General features: G+C 42.4%; 1 long non-coding RNA gene across 4 annotated transcripts in view; it reads right to left on the bottom strand.

The window, feature by feature from the left end:
• Window positions 1-26315, bottom strand: part of LOC132685442 (uncharacterized) — an 84847-nt gene that overhangs the window by 29516 nt on the left and 29016 nt on the right. For all 4 annotated transcript variants that reach the window (XR_009613104.3, XR_013550453.2, XR_013550454.2 and 1 more), the window contains 2 exons: window positions 8952-9070; window positions 7574-7755 (listed from right to left, as the gene is read on the bottom strand). This is a non-coding gene — a long non-coding RNA (uncharacterized LOC132685442). The remainder of the gene's footprint in view (window positions 1-7573; window positions 7756-8951; window positions 9071-26315) is intronic.

The raw sequence follows: 26315 nt of genomic DNA, 5'->3' as shown, positions 1-26315 counted from the left end.
AACTGTAAAACAAGTAACAAAATGGCAACAGCTCATGCCTATCAATAATTACTTTGAATGTAAATGGACTAAATGCTTCAATCAAAAGACATAGGCTGATTGAATGGACAAAAAAACAGGACTCATCTATATGCTGTCTACAAGAGGCTCACTTCAGACCTAAAGACACAAGCAGATTGAAAGTGAGAGGAAGGAAAAACCCTTACCATGCACATGAAAGCTTAAAAAGCTAGGGTAGCAATGATTATATCAAGCAAAATATATTCCAAGACAGACTATAACAAGAGAAAAAAAAAGATACCACATAATCATAAAGGGAACAATCCAAGAAGATAAAACAACTTGTAAATATTTATATACCCAACACGAGAGCACCCTATATACATAAAGCAACTATTAACAGACATAAAGGAAGAAGTTAACAATAACACAATAATGTAGGAAATGGTAACACCTCACTGACATCAACAGAAAGATCATCCAGACAGAAAATCAGCAAGGAAACAGTGGCTTTGAACGACACACTGAATCAGGTGAACCTAACAATATATAGAGAACATTCCAACCAAAAACAGCCATATACAGGGGGTTCCGGAAGATGGCGGCGTAGGAGGACGCGGGGCTCACAGCGCGTCCTGCCGATCACTTAGATTCCACCTACACCTGCCTAAAGAACCCAGAAAACCGCCAGAGGATTAGCAGAAGGGAGTCTCCGGAGTCAAGCGCAGACGAGAGGCCCACGGAAGAGGGTAGGAAGGGCGGCGAGGCGGTGCGCGCTCCACGGACTGGCGGGAGGGAGCCGGGGCGGAGGGGCGGCTCGCCGGCCAAGCAGAGCCCCCGAGTCTGGCTGGCAAAAGCGGAGGGGCCGGACGGACTGTGTTCCGACAGCAAGCGCGACTTAGCGTCTGGGAGGTCATAAGTTAACAGCTCTGCTCGGAAAGCGGGAAGGCTGGAGGACAAAGGGAGGGAGAGCTGCTGAGCCCCCGGACGGCAGAGCTCAGCTTGGCGGGGAACAAAGGCGCCAGCGCCATCTCCCCCGCCCATCCCCCAGCCAAAATCCCAAAGGGAACCAGTTCCTGCCAGGGAGCTTGCTCGCTCCGCGCAAACACCCAACTCTGTGCTTCTGCGGAGCCAAACCTCCGGCAGCGGATCTGACTCCCTCCCGCTGCCACAGGGCCCCTCCTGAAGTGGATCACCTAAGGAGAAGCGAGCTAAGCCTGCCCCTCCAGCCCCCGTGCACCTTGCCTACCCACCCCAGCTAATACGCCAGATCCCCAGCAACACAAGCCTGGCAGTGTGCAAGTAGCCCAGACGGGACACACCACCCCACAGTGAATCCCGCCCCTAGGAGAGGGGAAGAGAAGGCACACACCAGTCTGACTGTGGCCCCAGCAGTGGGCTGGGGGCAGACATCGGGTCGGACTGCGGCCCCGCCCACTAACTCCAGTTATACACCACAGCACAGGGGAAGTGCACTGCAGGTCCTCACCACGCCAGGGACTCTCCAAAATGACCAAACGGAAGAATTCCCCTCAGAAGAATCTCCAGGAAATAACAACAGCTAATGAACTGATCAAAAAGGATTTAAATAATATAACAGAAAGTGAATTTAGAATAATAGTCATAAAATTAATCGCTGGGCTTGAAAACAGTATACAGGACAGCAGAGAATCTCTTGCCACAAAGATCGAGGGACTAAGGAACAGTCACGAGGAGTTGAAAAACGCTTTAAACGAATTGCAAAACAAAATGGAATCCACGATGGCTCGGCTTGAAGAGGCAGAGGAGAGAATAGGTGAACTAGAAGATAAAGTTATGGAGAAAGAGGAAGCAAAAACAGCCATATACACATTCTTTTCAAGTGAACTTGGAACATCCTCTAGAATAGATTACATGTTAGGCCACAAAACAAATCTCAATCAATTAAAAAAGACTGAAATCATATTATTCATCTTTTCTGACCACACACTATGAAACTAGAAATCAAACAAAAGAAAAAATCTGGAAAGAACACCAATAAATAGGAAGCTACTAAACAATAAATGGGTCAACCAAGAAATCCAAGAGGAAATGAAAAATACATGAAAACAAATGAAAATTAAAACACAATGATTCAAAATTTTGGGGATGCAGCAAAAGTTGTTCTAAGGGGAAAGATGATAGCAATACAGACCTACTTCATGAAAACAAGGAAAATCTCAAATAAACAACCTAACCTTACACCTAAAGGGGCTAGTTAAAGAAGAACAAACAAAGCCTAAAGCCCATAGAAGGAAGAAATAACAAAGATTAGAACAGAAGTAAATGAAACAGAAACAAAAATAACCATAGAACAGATCAATGAATCCAGGAGCTGGTCCTTTCAAAAGATCAACAAAATTGATAAAACTTTAGTCAGATTCATGAAAGAAAGAAAGAAAGAAAGAAAGAAAGAAAGAAAGAAAGAACTCAGATAAATAAAATCAGAAATGAAGGAGAAGTATGAGAGAATATTATGAAAAATTATACACAAACAAATTGGACAACAGAGAAGAAATGAATAAATTCCTAGAAACATATAACCTTCCAAAACTGAAACAGGAAGAAATAGAAAACTTGAACAGATCAAATACTAGCAATGAAATTAAATCAGGAATCAAAAACTACCAACAAACAAAATTCCAGGACAAGATGGATTCACAGAAGAATTCTACTAAGAATTTAAAGAAGAGTAAATAGTTATTTGAAACTATCCCAAAAAATAGAAGAGAAAGGAAAGCTTCCATATTCATTCTATGAGGCTGGTATTATCCTGATACCAAAACCAGATAAAGACACTACAAAAAAGGAAAACTACAAGCTAATACCTCTAATGAACATGGATGCAAAATCCTGAACAAAGTATTAGCAAACTGAATCCAACAATACATTAAAAAAAAAATCATTCATCCTGATCAAATGGCATTTATTCCAAAAATGCAAGGATGGTTTAATATTGAAAAATCAGGGGCGCCTGGATGGCTCAGCTGCTTAAGCGGCCGACTTCAGCTCAGGTCATGATCTCACCGTTCACGAGTTCGAGCCTCGTGTCAGGCTCTGTGCTGACAGCTCGGAGCCTGGAGCCTATTTCAGATTTTGTGTCTCCCTCTCTCTCTGTTCCTCTCCCGTTCACGCACTGTATCTCTCTCAAAAATAAAGATTAAAAAAAATATTTTTTAATCAATCAACATGATACATCATATTAATAAAAGAAAGGATAAAAACCATATGATCATCTCAATAGATACAAAAAACATCATTTGATAAAGTATAACATCCACTCATGATAAAAAAAAAAAAAACACCTTCAGGATAATGAAAGCCATATAAAAAACCCATAGCTAACATCATACTCCATGGTGAAAAACTGAAAACTTTTCCTCTAAGATCAGGAACAAGGCAAGGATGTCCACTCTCACTACTTTTATTCAACATAGTACTGGAAATCCTAGCCAGAACATGGTACTGGCCCCAGAACAGACACACAGATCAACAGAAAAGAATAGAGAGCCCAAAGAGCTTATGTGGTCAATTAATCTATGACAAAGCAGGCAAGAATATACAATAGGGAAATGATAGTCTTTTCAACAAATAGTGCTGAGAAAACTGGACAGTCACACACAAAATAATGAAATTGGACCACTATCTTACGCCATACACAAAAATAAACTCAAAATGGACTAAACACCTAAATGTGAGATCTGAAACCATAAAACTCCTAGAAGAAAACATACACAATAATTTCTTTGACATCAGCTATAGCATCATTTTTCTAGATATGTCTCTCCTCTAGCCAGGGAAACACAAAATTAAACTATCGAGACTATACCAAAATGAAAACCTTTACAAGGTGAAAGAAACCATCAACAAAACAAAAAGGCAGCCTGCTGAATGGGAGGAGTTATTTGCAAATGATATAGCCAATAAGAAGTTAAGATCCAAAATATATGAAGAACGAATACAAATCAACATCTGATTAAAAAAATGAGCAGAGGACCTGAATAGACATTTTTCCGCAGAAGATACACAGATGGCCAACAGACACTCGAACATATGCTAAATATCACTAATCATCAGGGAGATGCAAATTAAAACCACAATGAGATACCTCTTTACACCTATCGGAATGGTTAGAACCAAAAAGAGAAGAAACAACAGGTGTTGGTGAGGATGTGGGGAAAAGGAAACCCTCATGCACTATTGGTGGGAATGCAAAATGATGCAGCCACCATGGAAAACAGTATGGAGGTTCTTCAAAAAATTTAAAACATACATACATACATACATACATACATAAAAATAGAATTCCCATATGACCCAGTAATTCTACTACTGGGACATTTACCCAAAGAAAATGAAAACGTTCGTTCAAAAAGATACATGCATTATTGATGGCAGCATTTTTTATGATAGTCAAGATACAGAAGTGACCCAAGTGTCCATCAATAGACCAAAAGTATTAAAAAAAGGAAGAAAGAAAGAAAACCACGCCAACGCAAATTATAATCAAACTGAAAACTGTGATAAAGAGAAAAATAATGAAAGTGGTAGCCAGAGAAAAAAGCCATGTTACAAACAAAGGAATAAAGATGTTAATTACTACAAATATCTTGCCAGAAATTATGGAAGCTTGGAGACAATAGAGTAATATATTTTAAGTACTGAAGGGAATAAAGGAAAACTGTCAACTAGAATTCTATGCCCAGTGCAAAAATAAAGGTGAAATAAAGAGTCAGATGAGCAAAAACTGAAAGAAATTTCTCAACAGGCAGACACAGTACAAGAAATATAATTCTTCATGAAGTTCTTCAGGCAGAAGGAACTTGGATCTACACAAAAGAATGAAGAATGCCAGGAATGGTAATATATAGGTAACTATAAGGCATTTTTCTTACTTTTAATTTCCTTGAAAGATAATTGATCATTTAAAGCAAAACAGTGACAATAAATTATAGAAGTTCAACATATATAAAATAGAATCCATTAAAATGGTAGCATAAAGGATAGAAGAAGGAAGCGGAAATACACTGTTGTTAGTTTCTTACACTATACTTGAAGTACTATAATATTATTTGTAAGTAAACTTTGATATGTTAAGAATGCATATTTTATAACTCAGAGCCACAATTAAAAATGAAAGAGAAATATCTAACAAGCCAATAGTGGAGATAATCAATTAATCCAAAGAAAGTAGGAAAAGTAGGGAAAGAACAGTATAGAATAAAAAGAAAACAAATAGAAACATAGCACACTTAATTCCAACAATATCAATAATTATTTAAGTTTATTTTTGAGAGAGAGAGAGCATGGAGGAGGGGCAGAAAGAGAGGAAGAGAGAGAATCGCAAGTAGGCTCCCCACTGTCAGCACAGAACCTGACATGGGGCTGGATTTCACCACCAAGAGATCATGACCTGAGCTGAAATCAAGAGTCAGAGGTCTAACCAATTGAGACACCCACGTGTTCCACAATAATTATATTACACAATCTAAACTACTATCAAAAGGCAGTTACTGCTTGACTAGATTTTAAAAAATTTTTAAATTTTTTGAAAAGTACCACTTAATTATATTCAGTCTATAAGACATTCAGATTAAATATAAAGACACAAGTAGATTAGAAATAAAAGAATGGGAAAATACAAACCATCCAAATACCACCCCCCTCCAAAAAAAAGCTGGCAAGCTGAAGTGACTATATTAATATCATAAAAATAGATCTCAGAACAATAAATACACCAGGAATAAAGAGGGACATTTCACATTGGTAGAGGGGGTCACTTCATCAGGAAGAGATAACAATTCTAAATACATAAGCACCTAAAAAACAAAGCTTAAAAAAACCAAAAAGCAAAACTGACAGTTGAAACGAGAAATAGACAAACCCACAATTACATTAGGAAATTCCTTCACTCTTCTTCCAGTAATTGTTAGAACAAGTAAACAGAAAATCAATAGATACAAGAGACTTGAACAATACATGAAATAGGATGCTCACTAGGACTGTTGTCTCAGAATTGACACTAGGGTCTATATCTCAAAACAACGGGCTCTAAGTATGTAATATTCTAAAGAAATCTGCCAAAGACTGGAACCAGCACTGCCTTATTAGAAGACAGCCAAATTAGCCCTACTCCTCCCTCCCATTATTCTAACTAACATCCACCTATCATCACCAACCCATATGAGAAAACAACTGTCAAGGGGAAAAATGAAAGTTGTACATCTCTCTCGGGAGGAGTCTGAGATTCACATTTAAGAGGTTTCCCCTAGAACAAAGCTCAATTTTGGGAAGGGGCCCCAGGAAAATCCCCTACAGAGCCTGGGAAAGAAAGACTACCATCACTCCCCTGCCTGGATGCTTGCTGAGCTGTAGAACGGCGGACCCACAATGAGGCAGCCACCAGAATGGAGAATAATGAGAGAATTATTGAGAGAGCTTGATCAGTAGCCCTGGGAGTTGTGTGGCCCTTGTGAGTTTGATAAAGGCACTTTCTTCTCCTCTGGAAATTTCTGGAGGCAAAAAGCTTTGGAGTAGCTAAAGTCAGAAGAAGAAGAAAAAACTGACAGTGGTCAAGATGAGGATTCTTAGCATTATCTCCCAGCTCCTGAGGCAACTGAGAGTTGGAAGAGAGAAACTCAGTCCCCATGGCCCCACGGCAAGGAAGGAGCCTAGAGGATAGAGGAGACAGGGATATGGATGCCAAGATGATGACCAGCAGCCATGTGCCAAGAAAGTCCACTCTCAAGTCAGGGTCATGAGATCTCTGCCTCTCTTCCTCTTCCAATCCCAACACCACAGGAACTGGGCTTTGAGAATGGGTAGGAGTTGAGAGGCTGATTCTAAAATCAGACCTCCAAATAAGCCTTCCTTCTAAGCTGGCTGCAGTGAGGAGACTGAAATACCAGCCCACATCCTCACCCTCTTAAGTGAGGCCCCTGGGCTCTGCTGAGGCTGGGTGGGAGAAAAGGATGTCGATTTCAGATTGAGATCAGACCTAAGCCTGGAGTTTGAATAGCTGAAAGTCCCTGGAAACCCATGGGATTGGCCAAAAATGTTGCTAATGTAAAAAGGGGGGGAGGGGGACTCGACAGAGCACAGAGATTGGAAAAACATTAAACTATTTCATGTTAATATCCCACTGAGTTCCTAGTGCTGAACAAAATCAGACTGAGCATCTCTGTGTATCCAAACAGTGCACACATTTGTCAACTTAAATGGCTTTTCATCATAGTGGTATGTATTACATTATATTTATAGTCCATGATGTGCTTAATAATGTACCCATTATTGAACATTCAGGTTATTTCCTTTTTTTTCCTCTTAGGAAAGAGGTTGCTATAAACATCTTGGTATAAATTGCTCTATTTTTCTTCTTAGCTCTTTCCTTAGGCATATGCCTCAGGACTCCCTTCCTATGCAAAGCCCAGACTCACTTCTTCCCCCCGTTACTCCGTGAGACAGCCCGTCAGTACACCAAATGTGTATGAGTTGACTTTCCTTCTGTTGTAGGTGACAGCCTGCAATTCAGACTGGCTCGTACATGAAAGAGAACTTACTGGCTGACACAACTATCCGAGGATAGAGCTGGCTGCAGGTCCTTCAATCCAGAGGCTCAGAGGACACCATCCATTTCTCTAATTGTTTTTGCTCTGCCTTTCTCTAGAAGTCGATTTCATCCTCCCACTGACATGCCCCTGGGAATCGCGATGGTGGCAGCAGCTTGAAACCTCCCACCTTCATAATACAGGAGAAAGAAACATAGTATTTTCAGAAAGCCCGGCAAACATCTTTATTCATCTCATTGGCTCCACATGAGTTATGTGCCATCTCCGAACCAATCACAGAGGCCAGAAGGGTAAAATACAAGGATAGACTTATATTTGTAGGTATGGATGGGTGAGTGGTCAATTCATTCACATGGTAGAAATGAGGAAAGATGTTTCCTAAGGACGATTTGGACTATTGTTATCAGAAAATGGAAATATGGGGGTGCCTGGGTGGCTCAGTTGGTTGAGCGTCCATCTTCCACCCAGGTCATGATCTCACGGCTGGTGAGTTCGAGCCCCGCATTGGGCTCTGTGCTGATGGCTCAGAGCCTGGAGTCTGCTTCAGATTCTGTGTCCCTCTCTCGCTGTGCCCCTCCCTCACTCATGCTCTCTCTTTCTCTCAAGAATCAACAAAACATTTTTTAAAAATTAAAACAAGAAAAAAGAAAATGGAAATATGGACGCTGGGTACCAAATAATATATGTCCCTTACACCCATGACTGTGTCTGTTTTTCCCTCTAAGACTGTAAGCTCTGAGGGCAAGGACGATGTGGACATCAATCGCCACTGCGTTCACCACACCCAGAACTTCCATTTATCAAAGGTAAATGTTTAGTGACTATTCATTGAATGAGTAAATTCACCAAAGTAGAATAACCAGGTTGAGGAAATAAAAGATCTTATTGCACGTTGCCACATTCTTCTCCAGAAATTAAAAAAAAAAAAAAAGTGTCGATGTATAATAAAATTGTAATAAAACAATAGTATAATGGTAATGTATATGAGGATAGCTATTTCCCCAAAATATTGCCAACATTGAGTAATATCATTTTGATTCATTTCTAGTAATACAGTAAGTCTTCAGCAGATTTTTAAGCTGCTTTATTTTAGATGCATTTAGTCGTTAACACAGTTGATCATTTGCCCAGCACTAAAATATTATATATGAATTTGGTCTGTAAGCTTTCAAAAGACATTCAGTGAGATTTTATAAATCCCTTTTTCCACGTTCCATCTTCCAGTATATTTTCACAGTGATTGATCGATGAAGATGTTTTAAGTTGCTGTAACATACACATAATATACAATTTACCATCTTAACTATTTTAAAAATAGTTTACACTATTAGTGTTAGTATAGTTAAAAATAGTTAAGTTACATACCTTAGATCAGCAGAATCGTACTGTGTTTGTCTTTTGAGGCTGGCTTATTTCACTTAGCACAATGTTCTCAAGGTTCATCAATGTTGTAACATGTAACAGAGTTTCCTTCCCTTTTCAGGCTGAAAAATATTCCATTGTATGCGTATGTCAACATTTTATTTCTTTATTCATCCATCGGTGAACACGGGGGCTGTTTCTACCTTTTGGCTATTGTAAATAATGCTGCTACGAATGTGAGCGTACAAACATCTCTACAAGACTCTGTTTTCCATCGTGACTACACCGTTTCACATTCACATCCCACCAACAGCGCATAAGGATTCCAATTTCTCCTGATCCTTGCCTACGCTTGTTTTTTTCTGGTTGTTGTGGTGGTGGTGGTGGTGGTGGTTTTTACTATAGCCATCCTAATGGGTGCGATCCGAGTAGTTGATATCCCATAAAGATGTGGAACACAAGGTGGGTAGCAATGTGTTAAAGGTGATAAGAGGGAATTTCTGCCAGGAAAGCAGACAATGATGGTCTCTCCTCGGCAGCCAGGTTGGGCCCTCTCCCACATTTACATGCAAATTCTTTTTTTAAAAAAAAAGAACCATTCCCGTTCTTGTTCTCAGGAACTAGAAAATCCTGGAGAAGTATGGGTTGTGTCCTGTTGGAATTCCATTCCTGATGTCATTGCCGGGAAGCCAGACATTTTCTGGAGATCAGAAAGAGAGTAAGCGAGGGTAGCGAGAGTAGCGAGAGTAGCGAGAGTAGTGAGAGTAGCAAAGAGAGCATAATGGGAAAGAGAAAACAAACAAGAGGATAAATGATAGGAAATATCACACATTTCAAGGGACTGTCCCTATTCTATACCAAAAGATGAGGAAAGGATCCTCTGTGACAGTAACGTTTGAACATAGATCTGAAGGAAGAGAGAGAATGAGAGGCGGTGCGCCGTACAGATATCCAGGGGAAGAAATCCAGGCAAAAGAAAGAGACTGTGCAAAAGGCCTGGGGCAGAAAGCAGCTTAAGCATGTTGGAGGGATAGTAAGGAGACCAGTGTGGCTTAGAGGGATGGGCGAGGAGAACGTGATGGGAATGGTGCCGGTGAGTAGGAGGGTGCCAAGCCATGCTAGGGACTTTGGCTCTGATTCTGAGTGAGCTGGCAAGACATTAGGGAGTTGGAATGGAGAAGAGGTGTGACCTGATATAGGGTTTTTAAATATCATTTAGTCCAAATATCATTTGGACCAGAAGAGAAGACTGTCTCGGGCTGGATTAGAAGCAGAAAAAACCGTTGGGAGGTGACTGCCATCATCCAGCACAGACGGTAGCTGGGACAAGGGCGGAAGTGATGGCTGTGGAAGGAAGCTGTCAGAGCTCAGACACGTCTTGAAGGCTGAGCTGTCAACACTGGGTGATGGCTTAGATGTGCGGTAGGAAGGACGGGGGTTCAAGGAAGAGTCTGGACTTCTGTCTGAGCAACTGGTAGGACTGGATCACCATTTACTGAGAAGATGAGAGGAGGAGCAGGCCTGGTGAGAGAAACCGGGAGTTGACTGGATGTATGGCGGTTGGATGGGCAATTGGACGCAAAAGCAGGCAGCCCAGGGGGAAGGTCAGGGCTGGAAAAGCAGCCCAAGACGCAGCCCCAGCCACCTGGGACTGTGAACTGTTGCCAGCAACCTGCACGAGAAACGCTGGAGGCTAGAGCACGACTCACATCCTTTACATTTATGTGTTGTAAGGTATCCAACTTATTTGCAGAAGTTCAAAACTCAGAATTTGGTAACAATTATATATACATGTTCTATATAAGGGAATGAAATATTTTCGAGGAATAGCCTCCAGTAAAGACTAGATTCTCCATCCTTGCCTGCCTCTCCATCCTCTTCTCCGGGCACGCCATTCATATTGTCTTCCTGCTGGCTCCTCAAATTCCCCATGTTTATTCTCACCACGGGGCCTTTGCACATGCTGCACTCGCCACCCAGAGCCTCACTGGCCAGGAAACTCCTCCTGCTCATCCTTCGGATCTCAGTTCCTCCTCCGTCTCTTCCTTAAGAAGCCTCACCCACACCTTTAGCTTATGCCAGGTCCCTGCACTCTAGGCCATCTCGGAAGTGCCATCCCTCTTTCCAATGGTAGCTTAATAGTCGTTCATTAATTACTTGATTAATATCCCTCTCCCTCACTAGAATGTAAGCATGGTGTAGGATTTTATTCACAACAGCTTCTCTAGGAAATTGCCTCTCTCTGGCACACTCAATTATTGTTGAATCAATGAGTAAAAAGGAAGAGAGTCAGACAATAAGATTGTTCCCTTAATGGTTTGAGAAATACAAAGAACAAATGTGGTTGCTAAGGTCTAAGTCCTTTACTTTAATACTAACAGTCCCTGAAAAACAACACTGAAGTAAAAATATGAAAACATCTGATGCCTTTACACGTTATGAGAGGCTTATATTTCCAAGGAGATAAGAAATTGTAAAGTAGCTCGTTACACCAGGCCTTTTTGACTTGATATTTGATGACATTTTCAGCATTCTGTACAGACTTCTAAATTTTGTCCTTTTTCGTTCACAGTTGAATACATCCTCAACTAGCTTCACTCTAAAGAACATCCAACTGAGACTTAAGTTTCCCCTGTCAGCATATCTAGTGATTTGCTTCATCGTTGCAGTCAAATTAAGTTTGTTAGGTCTATACCCCTGTCTGTATCTAATAGTCTGTTTCAACCAACTGGTGGTTGCTAAAGGCAGCTGGGGGGGGAGGGGGTGGGGGAGGGGGCAATACAGTGAAGGGGATCAAGAGGTACAAACTTCCAGTTATAAAATACATAAGTCTTGGCAATGAAAAGTACAGCATATGGAGTATGGTCAGTAAGAGGGTAACAACATTATACGGTGACAGATAATGACTACGCTTACCATGGCGAGCACCGAGTCCTGTACAGAATTGTTAAATCACTATATTGCACTCCTGAAACTAATATAACACTGTATCTCAGCTAAATCTCAATCATAAATTTTTTTAAACATCTCTCCTCTTTATCACTAGGATTGATTTTCATGTTCCTTCCGCTTTTATAAAAATAATAAGGACCAATGCAATAAAATATTTAAATACATATGCCGTTGCACAGACAGAAATGGTGACAGGGCCCACGCGTGGCTGTTGGCCTCCAGACCAGGTCCTGCTGAGCTGAAGACCAAACTGTGGTTTGGAACCCCATCATGGAACATCAGAGCAAGAGGAAAAGGTAAGATAAAGGCACTGGGTAGGTTTTTTTTTTGAACGATTGTATCCTTTAGAGATCCTAAATGTTTTCATTATACAGCAAATCCAAAATGTATGTGAATATTTACTTTCAATGTTTTTGAGTATAGCTGACACGCGATGTTACATTAGTCTCAGGTATACACACGAGGCTATGCTCCCCACCAGCATAGCTTCCATCTGTCGCCATACAACACTATTACAATACCATTGAATACATTCCCAATGCTGTCACTTTTGTGCCCCAGATTGATTCCTTCCATAGCCGGAAGCCTGTACCTCCCACTCCCTTTCGCTGATTTAGCCCATCTCCCTCACCCCCCTCCCTCCTGGCAACCATCATTTTGTCCTCTATGTTTATAGGCATGACTCTGATTTAAAAACCAACAAACAAGCACTAATTGTTAAGAACAAAAGAATTAAATATATACATAAATTGGATAAAAATCTCATAAATAATAATATATATATATATATATATATATATATATATATATATATATACTAATAATCCAGCGGTGGAGAAAGTATACAAAAATAAATGTGAAACAGACCACACGAAAGTGCTAAGCGGTCCTTCGGGGAAAGGGATTCTAAGCTGATCATAAAAAGCCACTTAAGTGGAATTTAAAGGAGGTGGTGGAAAAAAGTGGAAAAAAGTGGACACAGTAATAGCAGGAAGAGATCAACCCAGGAGTGACATCTTGGAAGAGAGCATAGGAAGCTCCAGAAATCCCTCTTTGCACCCATACAACTATTAAACTGGCTGCAACTGTCTGAAGTTAACTATTTTGGAACTCTGTATCCAGTCGAACACTCCCAGCATTTGTAGCAAGACCTTGATGAAGAGGCCGGTAAATTTCAGTGACTTTCAGCCTGTTTGCCTGGCAGAGACTGTCAGCCACAGTGGCAAGCCTCTGGGGGGATGGCTAGCCTAGGTTTCTTAGGTGGCTTGTTGGAGCTAAGGGTGACCAACAGCACCAAGTCCTCCCAATATCAAGACTGTGTGTTCCGATTGCTGATTGCTTCTTTTGAGAACTGAGGGGCTGGCAGCCATCGTTTTAATCCTCATGGGCTGGAGTGGCTTCCAGGGAATTGAAAGAGACTCCTCAGTTGACACAGAAAAAGCATGTCAGCACGCTTTTGAGATAAAATAACAGTCAGCAAACTAGTAAAAGAAGGAAACGTTCTCAACATAATAAAGTCCACATATGAAAAACTCGCACCTAACATCACGTTTGATGCTAAACGACCGAAAGTTTCTCCCCTCAGATCCAGAACAAGACAAGGATGCCCACTTCACAACTACTATTCAGCGTATTACTGAAAGTTCTAGCCAGAGCCAATAGGCAAGAACAAGAAATGTAAAGCAGGTAAATTGGAAAGGAAGGAGTAAAATTACTTCTGTCCACAGATGACATGATCTAATAGGTAGAAAACCCTAAAGACTCCACCAGAAAGAAAGAGAAAAGAGAGAAAGAGACAGAGAGAGAGGAAGGAAGGAAGGAAGGAAGGAAGGAAGGAAGGAAGGAAAAGAAATTGTTAGAGCCAATAAATGAATTCAGAAAACTTTCAGCATACAAAATCAATGTTCAAAAATTAACTGCATTTCTATATCTAGTAATGAACAACTCAAAAAGGAAGCCAAGAAACTATTCCATTTATAATGCCATCAAAGAGAATTAAATACTTAGGAATAAATTTAACCAAGAAGGCAAAAGACTTGCACACTGAAAAACATTGCCAAAATAAATTTTTAAACACTTAAATAAATGGAAAGGTACACCATGGTCCTAGATTAGAAGACTTGATACTCACAATACTCGTGATCTATAGATTCAATGTAATCCCTATCAAAATTCCAATGGTGTTTTTTGCAGAAATAGAAAAACCCATCCCAAGATTCATATGTAATCTCAAATAACACTGAATAGCCAAGTCAATATTTATTTTTTTAATTTTTTAAATGTTTATTTATTTATTTATTTATTTTTTAATATGAAATTTATTGTCATTTGGTTTCCATACAACACCCAGTGCTCATCCCAACAGGTGCCCTCCTCAATACCCATCACCCACCCACCCCTCCCTCCCACCCCCCATAAACCCTCAGTTTGTTCTCAGTTTTTAGGAGCCTCTTATGTTTTGTCTCCCTCCCTCTCTAACCATTTTTTTTTCCTTCCCCTCCGCCATGGTCTTCCACTAAGTTTCTCAGGATCCGCAAGTCAATCTTTAAAAAGAAGAATGAACTTAGAGGACTTCCACGTCTCGATTTCACAACTAAGTACGAAACAGCACTAATCAAAATAGAATGGCACTGGCATAAGGGTAGATATATAGACCAATTGAGTAGAATAGAGAGCCCAGAAATAAACTCTCATACATACGGTCAATTGCCAACAAGATTGCCAAGACAACTACTGGATATTTAACTCAAAGAAAATCAAAACACAACTTGAAAAGATATATGTCCCCTATGTTTGTTACAGCATTATTTACAATAGCCAGGATAGGGAAGCCAATGCAGTGTCCAGCAATAGGGATAAAGAAGGGATAAGGAAGACGTGGTTATATATACACAAAGGAATATTACTCAGCCATCAAAGGGAGTGAGATCTTGCCATCTGCAACCACACGGATGGACCTAGACAGTATTCTGCCAAGGGAATTCAGAGAAAAACAAATACCATAGGATTTCACTTATATGTACAATCTAAAAGCCAAAACAAATGAACAAACAAAGAAAGCAGAAACAGACTCCCAAATACAGGGAACAGACTGGTGGTTGCCAAAGGGGAGAGGCCCAGAGGGGTGGGCAAAACGAGAGAAGGGGAGCGTGAGGTCCAGGCTTCCAGTCTGGGAATGAATAAGTCACGGGGATGAAATATATAACAGAGGGATAGAATCAATGGTGGTGTTGTGGTAGTGATGAATGATAGATGTGCTACACTTACGGTGAGCACAGCATACATACAGAGTTGTTGAATCACGATGTACCTGGAACTAATGTAACACTGCGCAAACTATACTGCAATGTAAAAATTTTGTAAAGCAAATTTTTTTTAATAAAAAGTTTAAAAAAAAAAAAAAAGATTGCCAAGACTATTCAACGGGGAAAAGACAGCCTTTCCAGAAAGAGGTGCTGGGAAAACAGGATATCCACATGCGAAAACAATGCAGTTGGACCCAAACCTCATACTATCAAAAGTTACTATACAAAAACTAACTCAAAATGAATCGAAGACCTAACCTTAAAAGTCAAAATCATGGAAGAAAAGCTTTGCGACACGGGATTCAGTAATTTCGTGGAAATGACACCGAAAGTCCGGGCAACAAAAGAAAAAAATTGATAAATTGGACTTCATCAACATTTTTAAAAAAATGTTTTAAGTGTTCATTTAGTTTTGAGAGAGAGAGAGAGAGAGAAAGAGACATAGTGTGAACAGAGGAGGAGCAGAGAAAGAGGGAGACAGAGAATCCGAAGTAGGCTCCAGGCTCTGAGCCATCAGCACAGAGCCCGATGCGGGGCTTAAATCCATCAACTGTGGGATCATGACCTGAGCTGAAGGCAGATGCTTAACCAGCGGAACCACCCACGCATCCCAGACTTCATCAGAGTTTCAAACTGTGAATCAAAGGATGCTGTCAACAGAGTGACAGGACAATGCACAAAATGGAAGAGAAGAGTCCAAATCACGTATCTGATAAGTGGTTAATATAGAGAATATGGAAAGATCTCGTGAAACTCAACTTCAGCAACAAAAACCCATTTCGAAACGGGCAGAGGGATTTGGAAAAAACATTTCTCCAAGAGAGACATACAGTAACACATAAAAAAGATGTCAACATCCTTAGGCATTAGAGAAATGCAAATCTAAACCATGAGAAGATGCCATTTCACACCCATTAGGATGGCTATTGTAGAAAATCAGAAAATAACAAGTCTTGGTGAGGATGTGAAGAAACTGGAACTCTCATGCATTGCTGGTGGGAATGTAAAATGACGCGGCCACTGTGGAACACAGTTTGGTGGTTCCTCAAAAAGTTAAGCCTAGAGGTACCATATGATCCAGCAATTCTGCTCCCAGGGATATATATGCCCAAAGAACTGCAAGCAGGTACTCAAATAGACACGAATACACCAATCTTTATAGCAGCATGATTTACAATAGCCAAAAGGTACAAATAACCCAAATGTCCATCAACAGATGAATGGATACAGAAAATGTGGCTTACCCATACAATGGAATTAACTAGACACAAAATAAAGAAAAATCCCAATACATGCTACAACACGGGAAAGCCCTGGAAACACGATGCTGGATAAAATTAGCCGGGCACAAAAGGGTAAATACAATATGATTCCACTTATAGGAGGTACACAGAATAGGCAAGTCCATAACGGCATAAAGGAGAACGGAAGTAACCTGGGGTTGCCAGGGATAGAGAGTTATTGTTTAATGGATACAGAGTTTCTCTTTGGGATGATGAAAATTTCTGGAGATGGGTCATGATGATGGTGGCAAAAACATTGCCATTGAATTGTTCACTTAAAATAGTTAAACTAGGGTTGCCTGGGTGGCTCGGTCAGTTAAGCTTCTGACTTTGGCTCAGGTCATGAACTCACGGTTTGTGAGTTCGAGCCCCACATTGGGGTCTGTGCAGACAGCTCAGAGTCTGGAGCCTGCTTCGGATTCTGTGTCTCCCTCTCTCTCTGCTCCTCCCCCACTCGTGCTCTGTCTCTTTCTCAAAAATAAATAAATATTTTTTAAAAACGGTTCAACTAGTAAATTTTATGGTTTGGTATTTTACCACCATACGTAAAATATAGAATAGAATAGAATAGAATAGAATAGATAAAATAAAATAAAAAATAGGGGATCAACCCAGGCAGAAGACTGAAGGATGATACTCCTTGCCAGCACTGTGAAGAACACGTATGTCTGGATGCCCCCTTGAACTTCAGAAGCAGTGCCCTGCTTGGCGGAGGGAGGAGAGCCGCAGGGGCCTGTGGAGGTAGCCCGCCGCCTGGAAGTTACAGCCACGAAGAGATATCTGAGCCTGTCTAGAGCATCAGGACCACAGCAGGGAATCAGGCACAACACCAAACTGTAGGCTCTAAGAGGACAGACATCCTCTCTGCCTGTCATCATTTTATCACTAGCCCCTGACGCCTAATAGACATTCAATAGGTATTTGTTGAATGAATGGATGGATGAATCAGTCAACTATACAATGACATTGCTTTCAAACTACATCATAATGTATGATATCAGAATGTATCTGCAGGTTTCAGAATCCCTGGAGGGCTTGTCAAAACACAGATTGCTGGGCCCAGAGCTTCTGATCCCATAGAATGGGGATGGGGCCTGAGTATCCACATTTTTTACCAGTTCCCAGGTTATGCTGATGCTGCTGTTCTGGGACCACACGCTGAGAACCACTGATTTAGAAGCAACAATTACCATAATTGAAAGCCCAGATCCCTGCTCACATTTCTATGTAAATGTGTTAACTCTTAGATTATTTTTAAAAACCTAGGGGCGCCTGGGTGGCCCAGGTGGTTATGCATCTGACTCTTGGCTTTGGCTCAGATCGTGATCTCACAGTTAGTGGGTTCAAGCCCTGCATCAGGCTCTGTGCTGACGGCATGGAGCCTGCTTGGGATTCTGTCTTCCTCTCTCTCTGCCCCTCCTCTGCTTGCTCTCTCTCTCTCTCCCTCTCAAAAACAAATAAATAAACATTAAAAAAAATTTTTTTTAAAGCCTAGGCTGAGAAGCCCAAAACACGATTGAGATTGAATTTCTTGCTACCCTGGGTAGGGCTTGCTGAAAGTCAAATTTAATTAGATTTGAGAAAAAGAAGGGGCACCTGGGTGGCTCATGATCTCGCCATTCCTGACTTTGAGCCTCACGTCAGGCTCTGTGCTGACAGCTCAGAGCCTAGAGCCTATTTCAGATTCTGTGTCTCCCTGTCCCTCTGCCCCTCCCCTGCTCACGCTCTGTCTCTCTCTCTCTCTCTGTCTAAAATAAATATTAAAAGAAAAAGAAATATGGCTTTTCTTGTGTGTGATTGCTAAAATTTTACTCAGTAGGGTGCCTGGGTGGGTCAGTCTGTTAAGCGTCCGACCTTGGCTCGGATCATGATCTCACGGTCTGTGGGCTCGAGCCCCACGTAAGGCTCTGTGCTAATAGCTCAGAGCCTAGAGCCTGCTTCAGATTCTGTGTCTCTCCTTCTGTCTCTGCCCCTCCCCACTTGTGCTCTGTCTCTGTCTCTCAAAAATAAATAAACATTAAACAAATTTTTTTAATTTTACTCAATAAAACAGGTGAAGAAACCAGTTCATGACGCAAGCTAATCCTCAGTGAGACCTGTACAGGCAAATAGAGAAGCGGATTGAATTTTTGAACATGCTGCTCACTAGCTGTGTGACTTTGGTGAAATATCCGACCTCTCTGGATTTCAAATGCTGAACCTATCAAGCAGAGGTGATTGTAGCAAACTCATGGGCTTATCATAAAGATCACATGAGACAGAGTAAGTTAAATATAGGAGAAACTCTCTTACCCAATTTCTCCTTAAACAACTTGCTGGTTTAACCATCTTTCCTCCTGATCCAAGCCCGTTGGTCAAGGCCAGCAGCAGGCTCACAGCCACCTGCCCTTCTTGTCCTTCCCTGCACTTCTGTTCCCACCATCGGAGTGAAAGACATTCCAAAGTCAGGTGCATCGACTCTCAAACCTTCATACTCTACGTAACTCAACTAAAAATACTTAAATCCTTGAAATATGCATGCAAAAAGAACAAAATAACTTGAATGCTTTGGAAAGTCTCCATAAAGGCAAGTTGTTAAAATAAATTACTATCAGATTCCGTGCAAATGAGACGTCTTGTAGAAGAGTAGGCAGGAATAGTAAAAATCTAGAAAGATTGTGTTCGACTACTCCCAACATACTTTTCAGTCTTTGCTCCACTTTAAAGAATCCTAACCTGGAAATCTTTGGTAATAGATCGCAGATGTGGTTTATGGAAGAATAAGGATCTGGAATGCAGTCAAGTACCATCCTCAAAGAAGGGATCTCGGCCATAAATCAATAGGTTGGCAAAGAAATGTACAGATTTATGCTTTAAGTTAAAGTAGAAGTTTAAGGTTGAGTACAACACGTTGTATGATTCCCTGCTTCCACTGACTTTTTAACAGACCAAAATACCCGTCCTAGTCACATCGGATTAGCAGTGCTCAGGGCGCTTGGCACTCATTAAATGTTCCTTCTCCCGCCACCACCTTGAAAGGTTGCACTGGTTTCACACCCAAATGCCATTCCTGTTTTTTAACATTTCATCAGTAGATACACACTACCGAAGTGCTTCATGTTGCACCAAACCAGCTATTTGCAGAGAACGTTTGCGGCCCAGGACATTTCTGTTTTACACATTCCAGAAGCCTTACCCCCAGCACTCAGCAGAATCCGGGGAAGGTGAGGGGCAGAGAGCGCTCATGAATAGTCATGCAACTTTTCAGAAAAATAACAACACCTCGCCTTTACAGGGCACTCTAATGAGGATGAGCCCTTCGGAGATGTAGGTTAATCTCCCGGCACCCCTCCGAGCTGGGTCAGTGTTATTCCTGCCACTTAGAACGTCAGGGGGTAGAATGCTGGCGGGTTAATTGACTTGCTAAGTCAGCACTACAGGTTAATAGAAGGGATGGAGTGGGACCTCGGGCTGCGCAGGTTGTCAGCTGTCTGCCCTTGGCCTCTGGGTTTTTGGTTTGGTTCCTTTCCCAAAAGCTTACATGTGTTTTCTGACCTCAGTAACACCTTTATGTAAAATGTGTGTTGTGTGTATGTGTGTGTGTGGGCGCGTATGTGCGTCTGCATATATGTATGTGTGTCTCCTCCTTCAGAAGCAAGCCTGGAAAGGAAAGAGCGTGGGCTATGTTTCCTCCTGCTTCATTTTCTGCAGTCCCTCGGCTGACCTGACCGGAAGGAGCTCAGCCCTCCCCCAGCTTTTCTGCATTCACTGATAACTTGCTTCTGAGAGAAAGAAGCAGAAGTCAGGGCCACTGCGAGCACCTTCCCAGGCCACCCGCAGCCATGAGAAAAGCCTGGAGAAACAGCCTAATCCAGGTGAAGGACTACAACCTACAGACAAACCCCCCAGAAGGCCCCGGCTATCTTGCCCTCAGCAATCCCCGGAGAACAGTCAGGCCTACTTATACTTTTTTTAAAAATATAATTTATCGTCAAATTGGCTTCCATACAACACCCAGTGCTCATCCCAACAAGTGCCCTCCTCCATGCCCATCACCCACTTTCCCCTCTCCCCCCTCCTCCCCGCCATCAACCCTCAGTGTTTTCTCTGTATTTGAGAGTCTCTTATGGTTTGCCTCCCTCTCTCTCTGTAACATTTTTTTTCCTCCTTCCCTTCCCCCATGGTCTTCTGTTGAGTTTCTTAAGATCCACATATGAGTGAAAACATATGGCATCTGTCTTTCTCTGCCTGACTTATTTCACTTAGCATAACACCCTCCAGTTCCATCCACGTTGCTACAAACGGCCGGATTTCATTCTTTCTCATTGTCAAGTAGTATTCCATTGTATATATACACCTATACTTCAAACATCCCATTGTGTGAACATAGGATTCCTTGGTGCCTATCAACGTCCCTACCCACTCTTCCCAGGCCACTGTTCTGACGCTTAGAGAGGCTGGTTGTAACCTGTGACAGTGGCATGTAAGTTATTGGCATGGTATAAGGGCTTTTTTTGCAGGAAGTTATGCAAACATCAGCTCAGCCTGAGGAGTAACAGGTTGGTCACAGACAGAGTATAATCAGGGAAGACTGATAAGATCCTACTGTCTCTTCCAGGGCCAATCCTGTGAGCCTCCGGGAACAACATTCATTCACCTACAAATGTCTATCGAGCAACTACGGTGCCCTGGGCACCAGTGTATCTTCTGGCACTCAGGAAGAAACCCTACTCGCCAGAAGAAGTAGGAAAGAAGGGGACAGGAATAGACTAGTAAAAAAGTGAGGAGGGGTGCCTGGGTGGCTCAGTTGGTTGAGCGTCCAACTCTTGGTTTCAGCTCAGCTCATGATCTCAAGGTTCATGAGTTCAAGCCCCACAAGGGACTCCATGGTGACTGCATGGGGCCTGTTTGGGATTCTCTCTCTCCCTCTCTCTCTCAAAACAAATAAATAAACTTTAAAAAAAAGGAAGAAAAAAATTAAAAACAAAACGAGGAGGAGATTGAAGGTGACACATGACCTCAGTAGTCTCTGTGGCTGCCTAGCACCGACCGGCCATCACTCAGGCTGGGAAGTCACTGGGTGCCGTCCCGGGGCTCTACCCACTGTCCAGTGCAACCTCTCCCCTGCTCCTGGGTTTCCTGCTTCCAAACTTCAGAGGTCCTCCAAGGGTGATAGCCTTGCCCCACAAGGACGGCAGGGCTCTGTGTCATACAGAACCAGCAGGAACTTAACAAAACCCCTCATTTTAGTATAGGTCGAGTGGGAAATTGGGAAGGAACTTCAACTGCTTTGTTTCTCAATGAAGTCTGATTTTCTAGGCCACACATGGGCCCAGCAACCCATCAGGTGATCATTCTCCACTTGTAGCTTGAGATGGATTTCAGGGAAGTCATATCACTATCAGCAAAAAGACCAGAGAAAAGGGAGCCCTTGTGCACTGTCGGTGGGAATGCAAACCAGAGCGGCTACTGCAGAGGTGCCTCAAAAAATTACAAATAGAACTACCATATGATCCAGGAATTCCTCTTCTGGGTATTTATCCAAAGGAAACGAAACGACCACCTTGAAGAGACAGCTACGCCCCCGTGCACTACAGCGCTATTCGTAACAGCTGAGACCTGCAAACAACCTAAGTGGATAAAGAAAATATGATTATATATTATGATTATATATATATGATTTTTTTATAAAAACATGGTTTTGTATATGTATATACACATATATATGTATACACATAGGTAGGCACACACACAACCATCATAAAGAATGCAATTCTTGGGGCGCCTGGGTGGCTCAGTCGGTTAAGCCTCCGACTTCAGCTCAGGTCACAATCTCACGGTCCGTGAGTTCGAGCCCTGCGTCGGGCTCTGGGCTGAGGGCTCGGAGCCTGCTTCTGATTCTGTATCTCCCTCTCTCTCTGCCCCTCCCCCGTTCATGCTCTGTCTCTCTCTGTCCCCAAAATAAATAAACGTTAAAAAAATATATATTAAAAAAAAAAAAGAATGCAATTCTGCCACTTGCAACAACATGGACAGGCCTTGAGGGCATTAGGCTAAGTGAAATACATCAGACCAAGAAACGCAGATACTATATGATCCTACTCATATGTGGAATCTAGAAAAAGCTGAATTCACAGAAGCAGAGAGTAGCCTGGGGCGTGCCGGGGACTAGGGGCTGGGGGAAAAGGGGAGAGTCTGGCCAAGGGCACAGACTTCCACTTGGAAGATAAATAGCTCTGGAGAGCTAATGTATGGCATGGTGACCGCATTAACAATGTTAGATTGTATACCTGAGTAGATCTTAAGTGTTCCCACCACACACACACACACACACACACACACACACAAAGGTCGTTATGTGAGATGGCTAAAAAAAAAAAATAAGAATAACCATTAGAATCTCTGCTTTATTATGTTAACCAGAACCATTTTCTAAACTCTGCTCTACACAGAAAGCTAGCAGTCGGTGAGGTGGTAAATAAACACCCACACTGATCCTGTCTCGTTCACGTAAAGGAGGTAACCGCCCTGTGATAGAGGCCACGGGTCCCCAGGTGCCCCCTCAGCACCCAGGCTGCAGGAGGCTGGCCACGAGCCCCACCTGAGGTCCTCTTTGAGAACTGCCCTTTCTTGAAGACAGTGCCAAGGCACCCAGGTTACACTTTCCCCCTCGGGGACAGCCTCGTTGTGTGGGAGTCCAAGGGCCCAGTCCCCTGGTCTCAACGGAGGACAATTCAGAGGACCGCCCCAGCTGCAGAGTCCCGGTGAGACGTACGAGGCCCTTGGTAGGATTCCGTCACTGTCCAGCTTGCTCCTCTGTTTCCCTTCCTCCCCTCACTGGGGCTGTTCCCCCGGCACGCACCCCCCACCCCCGTTATCCTCCCCTCGACCCCCCGCGTGCTGTCTCCACCTCCCAGTCTGTCTCTCAGCAAAGGACCTTAGACAGCTACCCACCCACACCCACACCCACACCCAGCCCTGCCTTAAAGCAAAACTTGGTTCAAACATTTTAGAGTGACAGACAACAGGCACCCTTCAGCCCACAGCTTTCAATGAAAGGATGACTAACCACTTTCTATGTTCAGGTTAGGGTGTGTGTGTGTGTGTGTGTGTGTGTTTTAATCCATTCCAGAAGAACCAGAACAAACTGGGTGATGTCCTATATGTAATTGACTATGGGATTAGGTCAGCTTGGCTAATTAAGACTCACTCACTGCCATCTCCTGAGATGAAAGCTACCGTGGGGCTGGCATAGAAAACAATTAGCCCCTACTAGAGTTCAAACAGCTTCTGTGCGCCCAGAGAGCCCATGTTCCCTTCTGGAGCCCTTAATTAGTGAGTCGACTGCTTTCCCCCATCCCTTATTCTTGTCATAACTTCTTTCACTGGTGGCCTCAATTGTCATTCTGCGCAATTCCCCAACTGACAGCACAAATGCAAATTTGGGGAGAATATCACAGGAAGAGGGCACACTGTGCCCGGGGACGTGAACATCTGTTTCTGTGGAGATGCTCCTTTTGCTCGGAAGCATATCACAGCCTAGCTAATGCGAGGAGCTGTGGTCTTGAAAGACACCAGCAAGAAACCCAGAGGCACTGAAAATCCTCACTAATATAAATGAGTCGTGGCTCACATTCGGCAGGGGTAGGAAAACAGTGTGTTTTTAAATGAGAAGAACTGAAGCACTGTAGGTAAAATGAGAGGCCTCCCCTCACAGGTAGGGATGTGTACCGCTCAGATCCTGGTGATGAATGCTAGAGGCTTGTAATTACCCGCCCCAGCAGCTCTTTTGAATTGACCTGGTTATTTGCAAACAAGGTTACACTGGCTGTCGCTTTCATTTGCACTATTGCCAAAAGAGATGCACGGCTTTCTTTTTTTTTTTTTTTTTTTTTTTAATTTTTTTTTTAACGTTTATTTATTTTTGAGACAGAGAGAGACAGAGCATGAACAGGGGAGGGGCAGAGAGAGAGGGAGACACAGAATCTGAAACAGGCTCCAGGCTCTGAGCTGTCAGCACAGAGTCCGACACGGGGCTCGAACTCACAGACCGTGAGATCATGACCTGAGCCGAAGTCAGATGCTTAACCAACCAAGCCACCCAGGTGCCCCGAGATGCATGGCTTTCTAAGGGTGCCTTTTTTCCTCTGTGCCTGGGGTCGTGATGTGAGGTTTCTCCAAAGCTGTAATGGAGAACAAAGAGACAAGTTGGAAGGCTAGTTCAGCTGGAGATTTCTAGGGAGTCTGCAGATATCAGATCAGTCTCGAGGGGAACTAAGTCACGCCAGCCAAGGCCGTGGGAGATGGAGCTGTAAAGTAGACGCCTGATGGACAGCTAGGGAGTGAGAGTGAGGTGGGAGGAAGGAGAGACACATTTGTATGGACTGGAGCATTCAGAGGAAGCTGACACTTCCTCACCGAGCAAGTTATCTGGAATAGTAATTGGGAGATTAAGCAGAGAATCAGAGCAAAGGGAGTTTTGTAGGTTATTTTATCCAGTCTAGGGAAGGCTGTGAAGAACGATCTCAATGCTCCCCTAGAGGTTACTGTTGTAACTATAATTTTAATCTCTTCTAAGTTCAGAGTCCCTTTCTCTCCCCCATTAGACAGTGCTAAACACAAATGCTTTGCTTCTGAGCTCTTTTTTTTTTTATGCTCCATATAAACTACCACCCTAGAGTTGGCATTTACCATAAAAATGTTGCAATTACTAAGATGACTCTTTATCATCTACAGTTGACCTTTGAATAACATGGATTTGAACTGCATGGGTCCACTTATACATAGATTGTTTTTTCAATGACTATAGGACAGTACTGTAAACGTATTTTCTGTTCCTTATGACTTTCTCAATAACCTTTTCTTTTCTCTAGCTTACTTTATAATAAGAATATAATATATAATATATGTAACATACGAAATAAGTGTTAATCAACTGTTTATGTTATCAGTAAGTTCTCCAGTCAACAGTAGGCTCTTAGTAGTTACGTTTTGGGGGAGTCAAACGTTACATATGGATTTTCAACTGCACTGAGGATTGGTGCCTTGAAACCCTGCATTGTTCAAGGATCAGCTGGAATAACTAATACACTGACTTTGAATGGTGACAATATCTGTCCTTGTTCTTCAGTTATAAGAGTTTACCTGTGTGACGTCTCTCCATGAAACCAAACACACCCAGATTCTTTTTCTAAATCGTACCATTGGGACCCACGTGGAAGTCTTTAAAATTAGAGAGTACTATTAAAATTATCAGAACGCAAGAAGGGACAGCATAGCAAAAAAGGACGGTGGAGGAAGGAAGAATGGACAGATCAGTGGATATATGGTTGAGGAAGTGAGCCAAGACTTACACTCGCATGTAAAAGGAATTTGAAAGACAGAATGAAGAGTGAAGAGTGAGGAAATCCTTGGGGTGGCCAACCTGGCAGCTGTAATTACTAAGCCCAAAGCCCCTTACCCCCGAATTCCATCTATTATCACAGTAGATTCCCACACGTTTCTGAGAATGGAGTTTAGACCCATGCACACTTTTGCCCCAAATCCCTATCTTATTTCCTATACTAGAGAACTAGGCTGTGAAAACCCCTGTAGCCTCCCTAGATTAAGAGCCAGTTACTGGTTCCACATTTCCTTTCTCCAAGGAAGAGTCCTTGTTTCCACATGGCTTTCTAAGATGATGGGAAAAGAGGAAGCACTTCTGGACTGGCAAAGTTAAGGACTTCCAAAATCCTGCCCCTTTATAAAACAACCAGAAGAGTGTCAAAGCAACAATAACAACAACAAAACAAAACAAAACAAACAAACCCACACGGATCAATGTTTTAAACCTCTGAAAAATAACTAAA

Source organism: Panthera onca, chromosome D2, assembly GCF_046562875.1.
Source record: "Panthera onca isolate mPanOnc1 chromosome D2, mPanOnc1 haplotype 2, whole genome shotgun sequence".
Lineage (NCBI taxonomy): Eukaryota > Metazoa > Chordata > Mammalia > Carnivora > Felidae > Panthera > Panthera onca.
Note: the sequence above shows the minus strand (reverse complement) of the source record. Positions and strands in the feature narration are given on the sequence as shown.